General features: G+C 43.1%; 1 protein-coding gene across 1 annotated transcript in view; it reads left to right on the top strand.

The window, feature by feature from the left end:
- Nucleotides 1-1,651: 1,651 nt before the first annotated feature.
- The window catches only part of LOC109897631 (RNA binding protein fox-1 homolog 3), a 409,231-nt gene continuing 392,923 nt past the window's right edge, over nucleotides 1,652-17,959 (top strand). Inside the window, exon 1 of the mRNA XM_031827801.1 lies at nucleotides 1,652-2,012. The gene's annotated coding sequence lies outside the window, so the exon portion shown is untranslated. The remainder of the gene's footprint in view (nucleotides 2,013-17,959) is intronic.

The raw sequence follows: 17,959 nt of genomic DNA, 5'->3' as shown, positions 1-17,959 counted from the left end.
GTGATCTAATTGCCAATTTCTCTTTTTAATTGAATTTGGTGGAGTGAAGAGGACAGAGAATAGGATTCCAGGAACTTTGTGGGACGACGGAGGGAGCAGATTGGTGCTGGTGTGCCGGTCCCCATAGTTAATGAGGAAAAAAAGACTGAGCGTGACATTCATCGTCAAACTAAGCGTTACGGCGGAAAATGTCAAAACCAATATTCTTCCTAATGCTTCTTGTCCTGCTCGTATGAGACATAGATGATTCCTTTGAGACATAGATGATTCCGTTGAGACATAGATGATTCCGTTGAGACATAGATGATTCCTTTGAGACATAGATGATTCCGTTGAGAGACGTAGATGATTCCTTTGAGACATAGATGATTCCGTTGAGACATAGATGATTCCGTTGAGACATAGATGATTCCGTTGAGACATAGATGATTCCTTTGAGACATAGATGATTCCGTTGAGACATAGATGATTCCTTTGAGACATAGATGATTCCGTTGAGACATAGATGATTCCGTTGAGACATAGATGATTCCGTTGAGACATAGATGATTCCATTGAGACATAGATGATTCCTTTGAGACATAGATGATTCCGTTGAGAGACGTAGATGATTCCTTTGAGACGTAGATGATTCCTTTGAGACGTAGATGATTCCTTTGAGACGTAGATGATTCCTTTGAGACGTAGATGATTCCTTTGAGACGTAGATGATTTCATTGAGACGTAGATGATTCCGTTGAGACATAGATGATTCCATTGAAACATAGATGATTCCATTGAGCACAATCTGGAGGAATAATGAATCTACAGCATGATAACATGTGTTGTCATTGTCAGGACGTCATTAAAGCAGTTTTACAACCAAACACAAACCCTGAATCCTTCCATTCACATGGCTGCCCTCAATTCTCCATTTAAAATGTTGATGATCAATCATAACGGAGTACCCCTTGGCCAGGTCAGTGCTACAGTGCACACTGCCTCCTCTCACAGACGCTGCTGCCCTGTCTATCATACAGGCCTGGGATCAGTTTCAGTGTTGGCCCCCAGTGCTAATGGCCTTAATGGAACCTGTGGGGTGCTGTTCTGTGACTTGGGATGTGATAATTGCCATTTGCCTCTGTCTGTGTCCGTGGCCCCGCCACCCCCAGCGCTGCACAGCCAACCCGACTCTAAATGAGCTTGCCACTGTTTTCTGATTACTGGCCAGTTAAATAAGATGAGATAAGTTAGAACCACAGCTCTCCCCGAGCCGAGCTTGAGATCTGACAACTCCCAAACATCTGCTAGCCGCGGCTATGGTAATTGAGATGGGTTTGGGGGAGAAGTGATTTGTGTGCTTGTGTGAATATTCTCTGTGTGCGTGTGGGTCTGTGTGTGTGTCTGTGTTTTGGAGCTGAGGGTGGTGTGGAGGGGATATACCTACCTCTCTCTCTCTCTCTCTTTCTCTCTGTTGTTGTTCAGTACCTGTCATTGATGAGAAGCCAAGGAGAAGCTTCAGCTTGAAGCTGTCATTGGCCCTCTGTATCTGTCTGCCTCCCTTTATCACTTACCCCCCTCCTTTCTCCACCTCTTCTTATTTATCTCCCTCCCTCCCTGACTGTGATGTGTATGCAGCGTGTGAGCAGCAGCCAGTGAGCGTGCCTACGTTAGCAGTGTGTGCTGTTGGAATCCATGCAGCGGCTGACTGTACTGCCTCTTAAATAGGAGCAAACAGACTCATCGCTCGTGACTCTGACACCACTGAGACCAACGCTCCCTCTCCCGGACTGACGGGCCAATCGCAGGACACCCCTCACTCTCTCAGTCGCTCTCTCTCTCTCTCTCTGATTCTCTCTCTCGCATTCATTCCTTTGCTCTCTATCTCTCTCTCTGTCTGTAGCTAAGTCTCTCTACCACACCTTGTCCAGAGCAGAGGAACAGAAAGCCCCCTGCCCAGCCAAGGGATAGCCAGACCGCTGAGAGGATGAAACTCTGACAAGCCGACAGACCGCAGGGTAACGAGCACAACTGTGAGTACAACAGTCCTTTCACCTCTCAGTCACAGGGACTTAACGCTGACACACACACACACATGTGTGCAGAGCATGCTCACACACAAACACATACATAGCTACCTAACTTGATCCTCTTATGTGCTGTGTCTTTGTCTCTCACAGGCAGACTATTTTAGTAAGGGAAGTGTAGGAGTGTGTGTATGTGGAATTGAGTGTTAGTATGTAACTTATATGTATTTGTATAGCATACGTTTTACTGTATCACTGTATACAATATTGATACTTGCACTCTTTATACTATCTACACTATTCTCTGACTCACTGTAATACATGTGATGATACATATGGAACAGGATTCTTTTAGCTCGGATGATTCCAGCTATAGTGGTGAGAGTATTTTGGCAGGTATTTAGTAATGTTAGAAACTGAGGTCAGACACTGTGTTCAATGTCTCTCTAACACTTTGGGGATTTCTCTGCTCTTGCTGTCTCCTTCTATTGGCAATAAAGGCATGGTGAAAAACATATCAGGGTAGCATACCCCTTTTATCTCATATCTTAAACGTCTAAGCTGGTATAAGCCAATAGATGCCTAGGGGTGAAAAAAGGGGCGTACATTCTTTCAACCGCTAAAGAATCCCAAGCAATTCCACTGCTTATTGTTTAGTGCTCAGCTAGGGGATGTCTGGGCTGGGTGCAGATCTGTACTGATGTCACACACATTTTTTTGATTATGCTTCTGGTTCATTTCTGGCTGAGATGATTTCCTATTTCCTTCTCCCATTTGGAGCAGGGTGAGTATAATGTGATAGCGGCTGACACGCGGGGTAATGCCGTTCGGAGGACACAGATTGCATTTCCCCTGGAGAATACTCCCGCTGTATTAAAGGCACAACAAGGCTGCTCTGCACTTGTCATCAGCTCCAGTGGTAATGCAGGCAGGGGAGAGCCAGGCGTGGTGTCTACAGCCCTGCTCTCCTTTAAACACATCCAATTGGCCCTAATGCCACAGTCTGACTCACAGCAGCATGCTTGGGATGGGGAACAGCTTACAGTTTACATCACATGTGCTATGGTGTAATGCCTGGGCTTTTCTACTCCAGCTTTAACACAAAAGGGACAAGAACTGGAATTCCCATAGACAGTTTAAAGTTTATGTACCATAGGCCCATGCATGTATTCTCTGTCCAAAATGTGTCTAGGTTGGACTACAGTATCCTGTTACATGATGCTAGTAAATCGATGTTTAATGGTCCTCTTGTAATATCTTGAATGTAAACTAACTCATGTAGAGTAGGTGTGTTGTATTGACACACATGACCAGGTTAGATTACATTTATACATAGACTCAAAACGGTTTACATTTCACATGGCATAGAAAGTGTCAACTAATCCCAGAATCATTGGACTGTGAGAGAGCACTTAGATGTCATGCACATGTTTGGCATGTGATGAACACTCCCAGAAAGAATGCATACAGGGAAAGAATTGAGAGATCAGAGATCGATGGCTCCAAGGACAGAGAGAGAGAGAGAGAGAGAGAGAGAGAGAGAGACTCACTTCCCTTTTCAGCATGTCCTCAAAAAAGGCCTGAACCCTGTGTTTTTGGTAAACTTCACAGAAGCATACTCTTTTATAAAAAACAACAACAACAACATCTCTTCCTCAGTGTGTGCTTTGTTCTTGCAAGGCCCCACTTTACCTCCCACTTATGTGACAAGGAGGGCGTAGGATCAATACCTATCAAAGGCCCTGACGTCTGAGGGGCCTACATAACACAGCCACCAGAGCCTCTGAAAACCCAAAGAAAGTTACCTGAGACATCCTCAGAGGTACAGAATGATATTCAGAACACCAAGAGAAGGCCCAAAAAAACCTCCGACAAGAGAGTCATTTAAGCTTTTTCAATTAATATAACTTTCATTTTGGAATTTGCCTGCAGCTTTCATGCACAATTCATAATTTATTTTCCTGAGAAGTTGGTAATGTTCCTCGTAACACTAAGGCATTTTTCCCATTTATTTTCTCCCTCATTATTTTCTTAGAGGAAGATGTTTATGGAAAGCAAATTGCCTTATGTGCTGGAAAACATTTAGTTGCATACATCTACATTCTTATAAGCAGACAGACTATCAAAAAGAAAGCTATTATGTATTCCTTCTTCAGCCTTGGGACATCATTTTCATAACTTGAGCTGTTATTAAAGCGCTTTGGAAGGCTGGTTCAAGGAAAAAGCCAATTGTTAAGTGAATGCCATTCTCTGTGTATTATTTATGTGTTCTAGCAGCATCTTCCATTTAAGCAATAAGGCACGAGGGGGTGTGGTATATGGCCAATATACCATGGCTACGGGCTGTTCTTAGGCACGACGCATCGCCTGGACACAGCCCTTAGCCGTGGTATATTGGCCATATACCACAAACCCCAGAGGTGTCTTATTGCTATTATAAACTGGTTACCAACGTAATTAGAGCAGTTTTGTCATACCCGTGGTATACGGACTGATATACCATGGCTGTCAGCCAATCAGCATTCAGGGCTCGAACCACCCAGTTTAAAGTAGTGATTTAGATCACTGGTAACCGGTACCAATCATATTGGGTAGGGCTGTGGTAGTCTTTTCACTCTCTCTAGGCTTAATTACACTTTATGCATGAGCAGCGTTGGTTGGGGGACTGTTTTAGACCACGGCAAAGTCAAACTAGATATGTTGGCCTCAAATCATTGGCTAGAAGTATTCAACCATGGCTAGATGTAAGGGAAAGTATATTCACGGGGTACATCAATGTTGCATTCTTGACTCGTTTAAACATTCAGATGTGCTGATTAAATTATTACTCACTCAAGGGTTCTGCTCTGCTCCTTGAGCTTTCTGGCTGTTTTTCCATTTATTTTCTGAATTCTCAAGCAGACCTTTGGGTATTGAGTATCAGCAATTACAAAACTTTTAATAAGCGGGCAACGGTATCTCCACATATGCCAACTTCTTACGGTATAAGTATAAACTGCTGGGGATTGCTGTTAGGCCTACATGTTTTGCAAATATGTGCTAGCTTGATTTAGTTAATTTACCACTCGGTTTTCTCTCTCTGAGAATCATTGTAAGGTTGGTTCACTAGTGTTACTTTTAGGTTCCATAATAAATATTTGAAGGTTATGTTTGACATTTTGGTGAAGATGGTATATTAGTCTCGCCCAGACAAGATGTATGGTTTACACACTCTCTGCAACAAAGCAATATGGTAAACAGAAACTGAAGGAAATAGTTATTTTCCACTGCCATGAGACAACAAAAACAGAATTGAGTTGTTTCCTTAGCAGAGCTTTGAAAGGTAGTTTCTCTGCAGACCTCTGTGAAAAATATGCTAATTATAGGGCAGGGAGCCACTGAGGAAATGAAAAGCATTACCATACAACTTCATTTGCAACATTTTGGAGGTCGCTTATCAGGAGGGAACAGAATTAGTTCTATCTCGCAGAACAACTTCAATGTAGGCAGGAACATGCCCCAAAGTCTTCCCGGGCTCTGTCGTAAACATGCTCTATGACTACATTGTTTATTTAGTCCATTTCATTAGAAGGTTTAACGGGCCCAGCCACCCGGTATACATTTAATCAGCCTGTCCCCCAGCGTTAACCTTCATACCTCGCCTTCCCCTTTCATTGTCAGTCTCTCCAGGGTCACACAAAGTAGCATCAAATATTTATGATATTAATAACTGCCTTTAGGAAGAACCCCTAAATACATATTCTCTGTGATAGAGCAGTCCATTCCAGTTAATAAAGTGGTGAAGGAGAAATAAGAGGGTGATCCTCAGGTGAGAGCGGGCAGATACGCATCGCCACAAAACAGACCCAACAACAGAGGGAGATACCACAACAGAAACAACAGAGGGAGATGAAACAACAGAGGGAGATACCACAACAGAAACAACAGAGGGAGAAACCAGAAACAACAGAGGGAGATACCACAACAGAAACAACAGAGGGAAGAAACCAGAAACAACAGAGGGAGATACCACAACAGAAACAACAGAGGGAGATACCACAACAGAAACAACAGAGGGAGATACCACAACAGAAACAACAGAGGGAGATACCACAACAGAAACAACAGAGGGAGATGCCACAACAGAAACAACAGAGGGAGATGAAACAACAGAGGGAGATACCACAACAGAAACAACAGAGGGAGATACCACAACAGAAACAAACGAGGGAGATACCACCACAGAAACAACAGAGGGAGATGAAACAACAGAGGGAGATACCACAACAGAAACAACAGGGGGAGATGAAACAACAGAGGGAGATACCACAACAGAAAACAACAGAGGGAGATACCACAACAGAAACAACAGAGGGAGATACCACAACAGAGGGAGATACCACAACAGAAACAACAGAGGGAGATACCATAACAGAAAAAACAGAGGGAGATACCACAACAGAAACAACAGAGGGAGATACCACAACAGAAACAACAGAGGGAGATACCACAACAGAGGGAGATACCACAACAGAAACAACAGAGGGAGATGAAGCAACAGAAACAACAGAGGGAGATGAAGCAACAGAAACAACAGAGGGAGAAACCAGAAACAACAGAGGGAGATACCACAACAGAAACAACAGAGGGAGATACCACAACAGAAACAACAGAGGGAGATACCACAACAGAAACAACAGAGGGAGATGCCACAACAGAAACAACAGAGGGAGATGAAACAACAGAGGGAGATACCACAACAGAAACAACAGAGGGAGATACCACAACAGAAACAAACGAGGGAGATACCACCACAGAAAACAACAGAGGGAGATGAAACAACAGAGGGAGATACCACAACAGAAACAACAGGGGGAGATGAAACACAGAGGGAGATACCACAACAGAAACAACAGAGGGAGATACCACAACAGAAACAACAGAGGGAGATACCACAACAGAGGGAGATACCACAACAGAAACAACAGAAGGAGATACCATAACAGAAAAAACTGACGGAGATACCACAACAGAAAACAACAGAGGGAGATACCACAACAGAAACAACAGAGGGAGATACCACAACAGAGGGAGATACCACAACAGAAACAACAGAGGGAGATACCACAACAGAAACAACAGAGGGAGATGAAACAACAGAAACAACAGAGGGAGATGAAGCAACAGAAACAACAGAGGGAGATGAAACAACAGAAACAACAGAGGGAGATACCACAACAGAAACAACAGAGGGAGATGAAGCAACAGAAACAACAGAGGGAGATGAAACAACAGAAACAACAGAGGGAGATACCACAACAGAAACAACAGAGGGAGATACCACAACAGAAACAACAGAGGGAGATACCACAACAGAAAAAACAGAGGGAGATGAAACAACAGAAACAACAGAGGGAGATGAAACAACAGAACAACAGAGGGGGATGAAACAACAGAACAACAGAGGGAGATGAAACAACAGAAACAACAGAGGGAGATGAAACAACAGAAACAACAGAGGGAGATGAAACAACAGAAACAACAGAGGGAGATGAAACAACAGAAACAACAGAGGGAGATGAAACAACAGAAACAAAGAGGGAGATACCACAACAGAAACAACAGAGGGAGATACCACAACAGAAACAACAGAGGGAGATACCACAACAGAAACAACAGAGGGAGATACCACAACAGAAAACAACAGAGGGAGATACCACAACAGAAACAACAGAGGGGAGATACCACAACAGAAACAACAGAGGGAGATACCACAACAGAAACAACAGAGGGAGATACCACAACAGAAACAACAGAGGGAGATACCACAACAGAGGGAGATACCACAACAGAAACAACAGAAGGAGATACCATAACAGAAAAAACAGACGGAGATACCACAACAGAAAACAACAGAGGGAGATACCACAACAGAAACAACAGAGGGGAGATACCACAACAGAGGGAGATACCACAACAGAAACAACAGAGGGAGATACCACAACAGAAACAACAGAGGGAGATGAAACAACAGAAACAACAGAGGGAGATGAAGCAACAGAAACAACAGAGGGAGATGAAACAACAGAAACAACAGAGGGAGATACCACAACAGAAACAACAGAGGGAGATGAAGCAACAGAAACAACAGAGGGAGATGAAACAACAGAAACAACAGAGGGAGATACCACAACAGAAACAACAGAGGGAGATACCACAACAGAAACAACAGAGGGAGATACCACAACAGAAAAAACAGAGGGAGATGAAACAACAGAGGGAGATACCACAACAGAAACAACAGAGGGAGATACCACAACAGAAACAACAGAGGGAGATGAAACAACAGAAACAACAGAGGGAGATGAAACAACAGAAACAACAGAGGGAGATGAAACAACAGAAACAACAGAGGGAGATGAAACAACAGAAACAACAGAGGGAGATGAAACAACAGAAACAAAGAGGGAGATACCACAACAGAAACAACAGAGGGAGATACCACAACAGAAACAACAGGGGAGATGAAACAACAGAGGGAGATACCACAACAGAAACAACAGAGGGAGATACCACAACAGAAACAACAGAGGGAGATACCACAACAGAGGGAGATACCACAACAGAAAACAACAGAAGGAGATACCATAACAGAAAAAACTGACGGAGATACCACAACAGAAACAACAGAGGGAGAGATACCACAACAGAAACAACAGAGGGAGATACCACAACAGAGGGAGATACCACAACAGAAACAACAGAGGGAGATACCACAACAGAAACAACAGAGGGAGATGAAGCAACAGAAACAACAGAGGGAGATGAAGCAACAGAAACAACAGAGGGAGATGAAACAACAGAAACAACAGAGGGAGATACCACAACAGAAACAACAGAGGGAGATGAAGCAACAGAAACAACAGAGGGAGATGAAACAACAGAAACAACAGAGGGAGATACCACAACAGAAACAACAGAGGGAGATACCACAACAGAAACAACAGAGGGAGATACCACAACAGAAAAAACAGAGGGAGATGAAACAACAGAGGGAGATACCACAACAGAAACAACAGAGGGAGATTACCACAACAGAAACAACAGAGGGAGATGAAACAACAGAAACAACAGAGGGAGATGAAACAACAGAAACAACAGAGGGAGATGAAACAACAGAAACAACAGAGGGAGATGAAACAACAGAAACAACAGAGGGAGATGAAACAACAGAAACAACAGAGGGAGATGAAACAACAGAAACAAAAGAGGGAGATACCACAACAGAAACAACAGAGGGAGATACCACAACAGAAACAACAGAGGGAGATACCACAACAGAAACAACAGAGGGGAGATACCACAACAGAAACAACAGAGGGAGATACCACAACAGAAACAACAGAGGGAGATACCACAACAGAAACAACAGAGGGAGATACCACAACAGAAACAACAGAGGGAGATACCACAACAGAAACAACAGAGGGAGATACCACAACAGAAACAACAGAGGGAGATACCACAACAGAAACAACAGAGGGAGATACCACAACAGAGGGAGATACCACAACAGAAACAACAGAAGGAGATACCATAACAGAAAAAACAGACGGAGATACCACAACAGAAACAACAGAGGGAGATACCACAACAGAAACAACAGAGGGAGATACCACAACAGAGGGAGATACCACAACAGAAACAACAGAGGGAGATACCACAACAGAAACAACAGAGGGAGATGAAACAACAGAAACAACAGAGGGAGATGAAGCAACAGAAACAACAGAGGGAGATGAAACAACAGAAACAACAGAGGGAGATACCACAACAGAAACAACAGAGGGAGATACCACAACAGAAAAAACAGAGGGAGATGAAACAACAGAGGGAGATACCACAACAGAAACAACAGAGGGAGATACCACAACAGAAACAAAAGAGGGAGATGAAACAACAGAAACAACAGAGGGAGATACCACAACAGAAACAACAGAGGGAGATGAAACAACAGAAACAACAGAGGGAGATGAAACAACAGAAACAACAGAGGGAGATGAAACAACAGAAACAACAGAGGGAGATGAAACAACAGAAACAACAGAGGGAGATGAAACAACAGAAACAACAGAGGGAGATGAAACAACAGAAACAACAGAGGGAGATGAAACAACAGAAACAACAGAGGGAGATGAAACAACAGAAACAACAGAGGGAGATGAAACAGCAGAAACAACAGAGGGAGATGAAACAACAGAAACAACAGAGGGAGATGAAACAACAGAAACAACAGAGGGAGATGAAACAACAGAAACAACAGAGGGAGATACCACAACAGAAACAACAGAGGGAGATACCACAACAGAAACAACAGAGGGAGATACCACAACAGAAACAACAGAGGGAGATACCACAACAGAAACAACAGAGGGAGATACCACAACAGAAACAACAGAGGGAGATACCACAACAGAAACAACAGAGGGAGATACCACAACAGAAACAACAGAGGGAGATACCACAACAGAAACAACAGAGGGAGATACCACAACAGAAACAACAGAGGGAGATACCACAACAGAAACAACAGAGGGAGATACCACAACAGAAACAACAGAGGGAGATACCACAACAGAAACAACAGAGGGAGATACCACAACAGAAACAACAGAGGGAGATACCACAACAGAAACAACAGAGGGAGATACCACAACAGAAACAACAGAGGGAGATGAAACAACAGAAACAAAAAGAACCAAAGCACTTTTCTGTTATCTTATTGTAGACTGGGGAAAAATGTTTTACCAGCAGGTCGTTTTGATGATGGATTTGTGTGTGTGTGTGTGTGTGTGTGTTGTTGTGTGTGTGTTGTGTGTGTGTGTGGGAGGGAGGGGGGGGGGGCATTGGGATGGCTTGAGAATCTCCGGTCCCTAGGGGGTCTTCTACATTGACAAACTACGAACATACACACACACGTGCATGCATGTGCACACACTCACACACACACACACACACGAGTAACAAAAAAAGCTGTTTAACATTGGAGCCGATTGAGGCAGGGCACAACATCAATTATGTGTTTTTCAGCTGAGGTCTGGTGACAGTGATTTTATTTTTTGGAGAGTGGCGAGCACGCGGCCTAATGAGGAAAGAGCTTGCCTCACTACAGAGTGACCGTGCGCCATGATCAACCTGGTGTGTGTGTGTGTGTGTGTGTGTGTGTGTGTGTGTGTGTGTGTGTGTGTGTGTGTGTGTGTGTGTGTGTGTGTGTGTGTGTGTGTGTGTGTGTGTGTGTGTGTGTGTGTGTGTGAGAGACTGTGTGAGACTGTGTGGTGTTCCTCCAGGCTGCGGCTGGAAGATATAGAGATAGTGAATATGACAGGGAAGAGGGTGTTGGAGAGCAGGGGGATCACTGAACTCATATTAGTCTGGAGTCAGAGTTGAAACACTCAGTGAAAGGTCCTTTACGTAATCAATGTTTAACTGTTTCCTATTGTGATGATTAATATTAGTTTATTGGTCTGCGCCCCTTTGTCTTCGCACTGGGGAAGCAGCTTGCCCGGCTTGAATAGGTCACTACATTAGCCAATCAATATGCAGTGGTGTAGTGCTATTTTTTTAGGTGAGGGAGCTCAAAATGTAAATGACTTCATAATTTCCTTACCGACAGATGTAGCCTATAGAATACATAATTCTAGATGATATAATTCTACTCATTCTAAATATTTACAGTGCCTTGCGAAAGTATTCGGCCCCCTTGAACTTTGCGACCTTTTGCCACATTTCAGGCTTCAAACATAAAGATATAAAACTGTATTTTTTTGTGAAGAATCAACAACAAGTGGGACACAATCATGAAGTGGAACGACATTTATTGGATATTTCAAACTTTTTTAACAAATCAAAAACTGAAAAATTGGGCGTGCAAAATTATTCAGCCCCTTTACTTTCAGTGCAGCAAACTCTCTCCAGAAGTTCAGTGAGGATCTCTGAATGATCCAATGTTGACCTAAATGACTAATGATGATAAATACAATCCACCTGTGTGTAATCAAGTCTCCGTATAAATGCACCTGCACTGTGATAGTCTCAGAGGTCCGTTAAAAGCGCAGAGAGCATCATGAAGAACAAGGAACACACCAGGCAGGTCCGAGATACCCACTTGTTGTTGATTCTTCACAAAAAAATACAGTTTTATATCTTTATGTTTGAAGCCTGAAATGTGGCAAAAGGTCGCAAAGTTCAAAGTTCGAATACTTTCGCAAGGCACTGTAACTGAATTGTAGTTCATATAAGGAAATCAGCCAATTGAAATATGTTCATTAGGCCCTAATCTATGGATTTTGGCCCACCCACCCATTGGGGAGCCTGGCCAAGCCAATCAGAAAGATTGTTTTTCTTTATTACAGTCATAAATGGATGTATTATGCTCACTAACAGGGATGTAAACAAATTCGTGCTCAACATTGTAGCTTTTTGTGTGTACGGAACATTTCTGGGATCTTTTATTTCAGCTCATGAAACATGGAACCAACACTTGAAAAAAAACAAAAAAACACACTACCCTCCCCTGTCCCCAATAAAAAAACACACTACCCTCCCCTGTCCCCAATAAAAAAACACACAACCATCCCCTGTCCCCAATAAAAAAACACACTAACCTCCCCTGTCCCCAATAAAAAAACACACTACCCTCCCCTGTCCCCAATAAAAAAACACACTACCCTCCCCTGTCCCCAATAAAAAAACACACTAACCTCCCCTGTCCCCAATAAAAAAACACACTACCCTCCCCTGTCCCCAATAAAAAAACACACAACCATCCCCTGTCCCCAATAAAAAAACACACTACCCTCCCCTGTCCCCAATAAAAAAACACACTACCCTCCCCTGTCCCCAATAAAAAAACACACTACCCTCCCCTGTCCCCAATAAAAAAACACACTACCCTCCCCTGTCCCCAATAAAAAAACACACAACCATCCTCACAGCAAAAACAAGTGTGACAATTTTGGTCCACCACTCCCCCCAGTAAATTGCGATCTGTCCCTTAAGCAGTGGTCTCAGCTCACGTGGCACATGTTCTCTCCTACTGTGAACAATGTCCCCAAAGCCATTGATGGTGGCGGCGCACAGGAGGGAGAAGAATTGGCACAGGATGCAAATGTCTTCTTCCCCGAATCCCAGAGGAAGAGGCTCTGGCCAGCCTGATCCACTGTGGACGTGTCTTTTAAAGCTTCTCATGGTGTTTATGATAGGAACTGCTAGTGATTATTTTTCAACGTTCTGATTGGCCAATGTGGTCACGCCTCTGACAGGCTTTCGCAGTGCACACACATAGCTTACAGTTCTTCATCATTCTCGCCACTGCCAGAAAAAAGACGGGGAAGAAACTACCATTTACATCTGGGCTGCTATACATAGACTATTTATTTTGTTTAACATTCTATGGTTTTCATAGCATTTTAGTGGTCATTAAATATAATTGATTTAGAATTTATCAGAATACATTTTCCAGAAGTAGTTTTACCAGCACCATGTATTCTCAAATTGAAAAACGTTGAGAGAGTGCCGCTCCCCCGCGCTCCGGCAACATTACAACCCTGTCAATACGCCAGGATATCTGTTTGGAAAAATGACCGAGGCGAGCTGCTGTTCCTTGGGAGAGAATTCTAAATGTCTGTGGCCAAACTTCTGCATCACCAATACAGAGATATACAGTGTGCTATACTTGTACGTTACATTTAGTTTAGGGGGAGCACTCTATTTTTCATATTCATACATCATTAATATTCACATTTCCTGTATTCAAAAATGTGTGTTAAATCTCTATATTTTCAATTTCACCTCTTCTTAAATCTTACATGGTGAATTTCCAATTCCTGTGGGATTGTTGATGTGTGTGTAGGAAGATAATGCGAGTATATCATGCAGCAACATTTTGGACCCGAACCATCATTTTATTTAGACAGAACAAAATGTGCAGACATTTTTGGAACTAGATGACATGGTTGAAAATGGTCATTTCATCTGAAGCACTGGTCCAGCACATCAGTCCTCCAGTATCATCTGTCCAATCACATTTGTGAAAATTCCAATGCTGGTGTGCATCTGACTGATACTGTGTCCATTTGTGCACCAGGTTGGATTTAGGCATAACACGTCATTTTCCACACCATTTTGTCTGAAAAGTCGATTACTCTGCCTCTGCAGCCATGGATGTGTCTGGATTGAACATTTATTCTGCATGCTGCCAATAAAAGTCATAGAGGCCGGCTTCCATCAGTGTAATGATATTTCAGCCCCAGTATTAGTTCAGCACTGTTTTACACAGCAGTTTCTGCTCAATTAAAAATAGTCCATATTTAAATGCAAAGAAAATCAGTCGCCTGGCGATCCGTGTGCATTCAGATATGCTGCAGAATGGTTAAGATATGAAGTTTGAAATTTAGTTTTTAAGCACCCCAATGCTCCACGCCTTTAGAGTTAGTTAGAAGAAGGGGGACTGTTCATTTGTAGCTGTGAAATGTTCCTTTGACATTATTGATGTAGAATAGATTAACCTTTAAAAAGGTAAGTAAGTGAAATGTGAAATAATTCATTGAGAGTCAGCCATGTAGCAAATGTGATTTTCGCCAGCAGAAAGACCTGGTAGAACACTACCCACAAACACAGAGGAAAAAAGACCTGGTAGAACATTACCCACAAACACAGAGGAAAAAAGACCTGGTAGAACATTACCCACAAACACAGAGGAAAAAAGACCTGGTAGAACATTACCCACAAACACAGAGGAAAAAAGACCTGGTAGAACATTACCCACAAACACAGAGGAAAAAAGACTTGGTAGAACATTACCCACAAACACAGAGGAAAAGAGACCTGGTAGACCAGTACCCACAAACACAGAGGAAAAGAGACCTGGTAGACCATTACCCACAAACACAGAGGAAAAAAGACCTGGTAGAACATTACCCACAAACACAGAGGAAAAGAGACCTGGTAGAACATTACCCACAAACACAGAGGTGTGTAGGAGAAGGCCGGGGCTGGGGGCTCCACTCTGCTCTGTTTCTAAGCCCTACCGTACGAATAGCACATTTTGGAACTAAATTGCCAGTCAGAGCTTGGGAAATAAATTCCAGATAGTGTCAGCCCCTATGTGCTGGTCGTTTGGAAGTTCCGTGTCCTTCCCTCCCTCGCCACTCTCTGGCTTTATTTAGCTGGAGCTGTCATTTCCCATAAATCCTTGGGAGGAGGCGTCCGTCAGGGCTGCCAGTTCCCCTGTGTGGAGCACCTGTAACAGGGGAGGGAAGTGACAGCTCTGCCGGGGAGCTGCCGGGACGCTACCAGGTCTGTTCCATCACACCAGGGCTCCACATAGCCATCTCCACTTCTCCCTATGAGGCCTCCCTACACAGGGACATAACAAACACAATATCCCAGGGACTTCAGAACAATTCACTAGCTGTAACTCAGAAATGTCAGGGAATATGGATTTCTATAGTGGTAATTGTGATGTACAGTATGTAAACATACCGTATGTATTTGTATTCAGTGTACTATTAATGTTCTTGTGTTTGATAGGTAAGATCTCTGGAACGACCTCATTTGGTTATCGGTGTAGGTAGCATGTACTGATATAGATTTGAATTTCTAGATAGAATGCAGTGTATTAGTCCATTTTCTTGAGAATATCCTGTCTTTAATCATTCGAGAGACTGAGTATAATCCAAATGACAAGACATCACACTGCTCTTTTCATAAAATCATTGTTGAAATACCATTACATATTTCAACAAGCATTTGGGAGAATAAAACAGATGTACAGATGTAGGATCTTAATTTGAGACAGTTTGCTACAGCAGGAAAATAATCCTGCAGCAATAGGAAATGTGAACTATTATGTGGATTATAATTAATGGCCATTTTTGTAGAGGTTGATACATTTTCCGTAAGGGAAAATCAAGTCTGAAATTTCAGAGGAAATTACAAACTTCAGCAGCCTTTTTAAACCTCAATGACACTACAAGTTTTACTTTTCCTGCAACAGGGTGATCAAATTAAGATCCTATATCTGTAGGCCCTAGCAAAGGGACAGTAGGCAGCAAACCTGTTAACCAGGTTTGTTGCCTAGTTAACAGTATGTGAACCTGGTCTGCACTTGTTGTACTGCACTTGTCATCCTTGACACACCAATAAATGTCCATGGCTAAACATTTTACTGACACAGGGTCACTGTATCTGTCAATTGTCATTTCACATGGAATAATTGTTATATTATTATATTTATAAATGTCGCTTAAAAATGTTTGTGAGGTGAAAAAATAGGCAGTCTTTTTTTCTCTCATTCAGCTGTCAGCGCACATGCTCCATCATTCTCGCTCCAGGAAATTAGAAAGGAAAAACGTTTGACAGCACAATTTCACAAAACACCGCCACGCTATCATTTCATTTTCTCCCAGACATTTTTTCTTTTATTTATTTCATTATTGTTTTTTGAAAACAGACAGAGCGATAACAGCGGTCACTTTTTGGGTAATTTATCCTTGTTGCCGTGGCGCCGCGCTTTGCTCTCACCTTCTACAGCTTTAACCCTTTAACCCCTGGCCTACGGTGAGTAATTAGCTCGTGTGTCTTTGTCCTCTAGAAGCTGGTGAGACAGTCGCCCTGACTAGATAAAACCAGCTGATTAGCCCGCTAGCAGCTACACTATCGCACCATCAAAAGAGGAGGATTATATGTGGGAGATGACTGAGTTGAATAGAAGGACAAGGACCAGCTATGTCTCCTAGTACCTAGGTTAAATCCCTGATCCACTCTGTCTGGTGTGTTCTGTGATTGAACCACTGTGTCCCTCTGGGCTACAAACCTTAGATGTCCACTGGTTCCTCCATGCCGACGTAATGCGGAGGAATAAACACACAACACATAGCTAACCTTCCGTTACTGCTGGTGTGTTTCTGCTAAGGACACACGGCTTTGCCCTCATTGTCCTTCCTCAGGCTGAAACGCTGTGAATGTTGTGTGAACAAGGCAGAGAGGTTGTCTGACCTGCCGTCATGCAGACGTGCTGGTTGTACATCACCAATGTCGGCCGCTGATGGCTGCTTATCTCCCAGGTATCGATTGGAGAATCACTGCGCGGGTGGACCAAAGCAGCGCAGCCAATCAATTGGGGCATTTCATTCCCCTTGAAGGTCTGCCTTTTGATCCTCACCACAGATTGGTTGCGTTCGCTGCCTGCGATACTGTGTGCTGTTTTGTTGTATTGGGTGTTATGAAAAAGAGTGGGTGGAGAGTGACGAGCACTTCTGTTTTGGCAACCTGCTGCGCAGCGCTCCACACGGAGGATGTGTGTGGCATATGTGTGAGGAGGATCCTGGTGTGTTTTACCCCGGCCTCAATGCATAGCACCTTGAGATCCTCGCTTTAGAGGTTAATGTGTTACAATTCCAATTTAATTGGAAGAAATAATTTGACATAATTTCATTACTGAGGGATTTGGAGGCCAAGGGTCATCCAAACATGGAGCTTCTCTGGGTAATATCCTGCTGCCAACTACTGTTCATCTGCTGTGGTTTTACTGACGGCTTTTCCCCTCCCAAGTCAAACCTCTGTCTACAATGAAGGAGATGGAGCCTTGTTGCTGGTGGCCCTGGGGCTGTGGAACACTCTTCTTTGCTCTGTCCCATCTCAGACTCACTGTCTCTCAGTCTTCACTAAACACTCCTCTTCTCAGATCATCTTTCACTTAACCTCTACGGTTTCTTTAATTCATTCTCTCTTGGTCTTAGTTTTGTTTGTCCATCTATTGAACTGTTCACTGTTCATAGCTTGGCGTAGTGATTGTGTGTTGCAACGCTTTTCATTCCTCTCATGTCCTAGAACACATCTGTGTACATATGGAGCAGCCTTGAGACTGAAATACCAAAATATAGAATTTATCATCATAATTATTATCAAAGCAG

This window comes from Oncorhynchus kisutch, linkage group LG6 (assembly GCF_002021735.2).
Source record: "Oncorhynchus kisutch isolate 150728-3 linkage group LG6, Okis_V2, whole genome shotgun sequence".
Classification (NCBI taxonomy): domain Eukaryota; kingdom Metazoa; phylum Chordata; class Actinopteri; order Salmoniformes; family Salmonidae; genus Oncorhynchus; species Oncorhynchus kisutch.
This window is presented reverse-complemented; position numbering and strand designations above follow the sequence as displayed.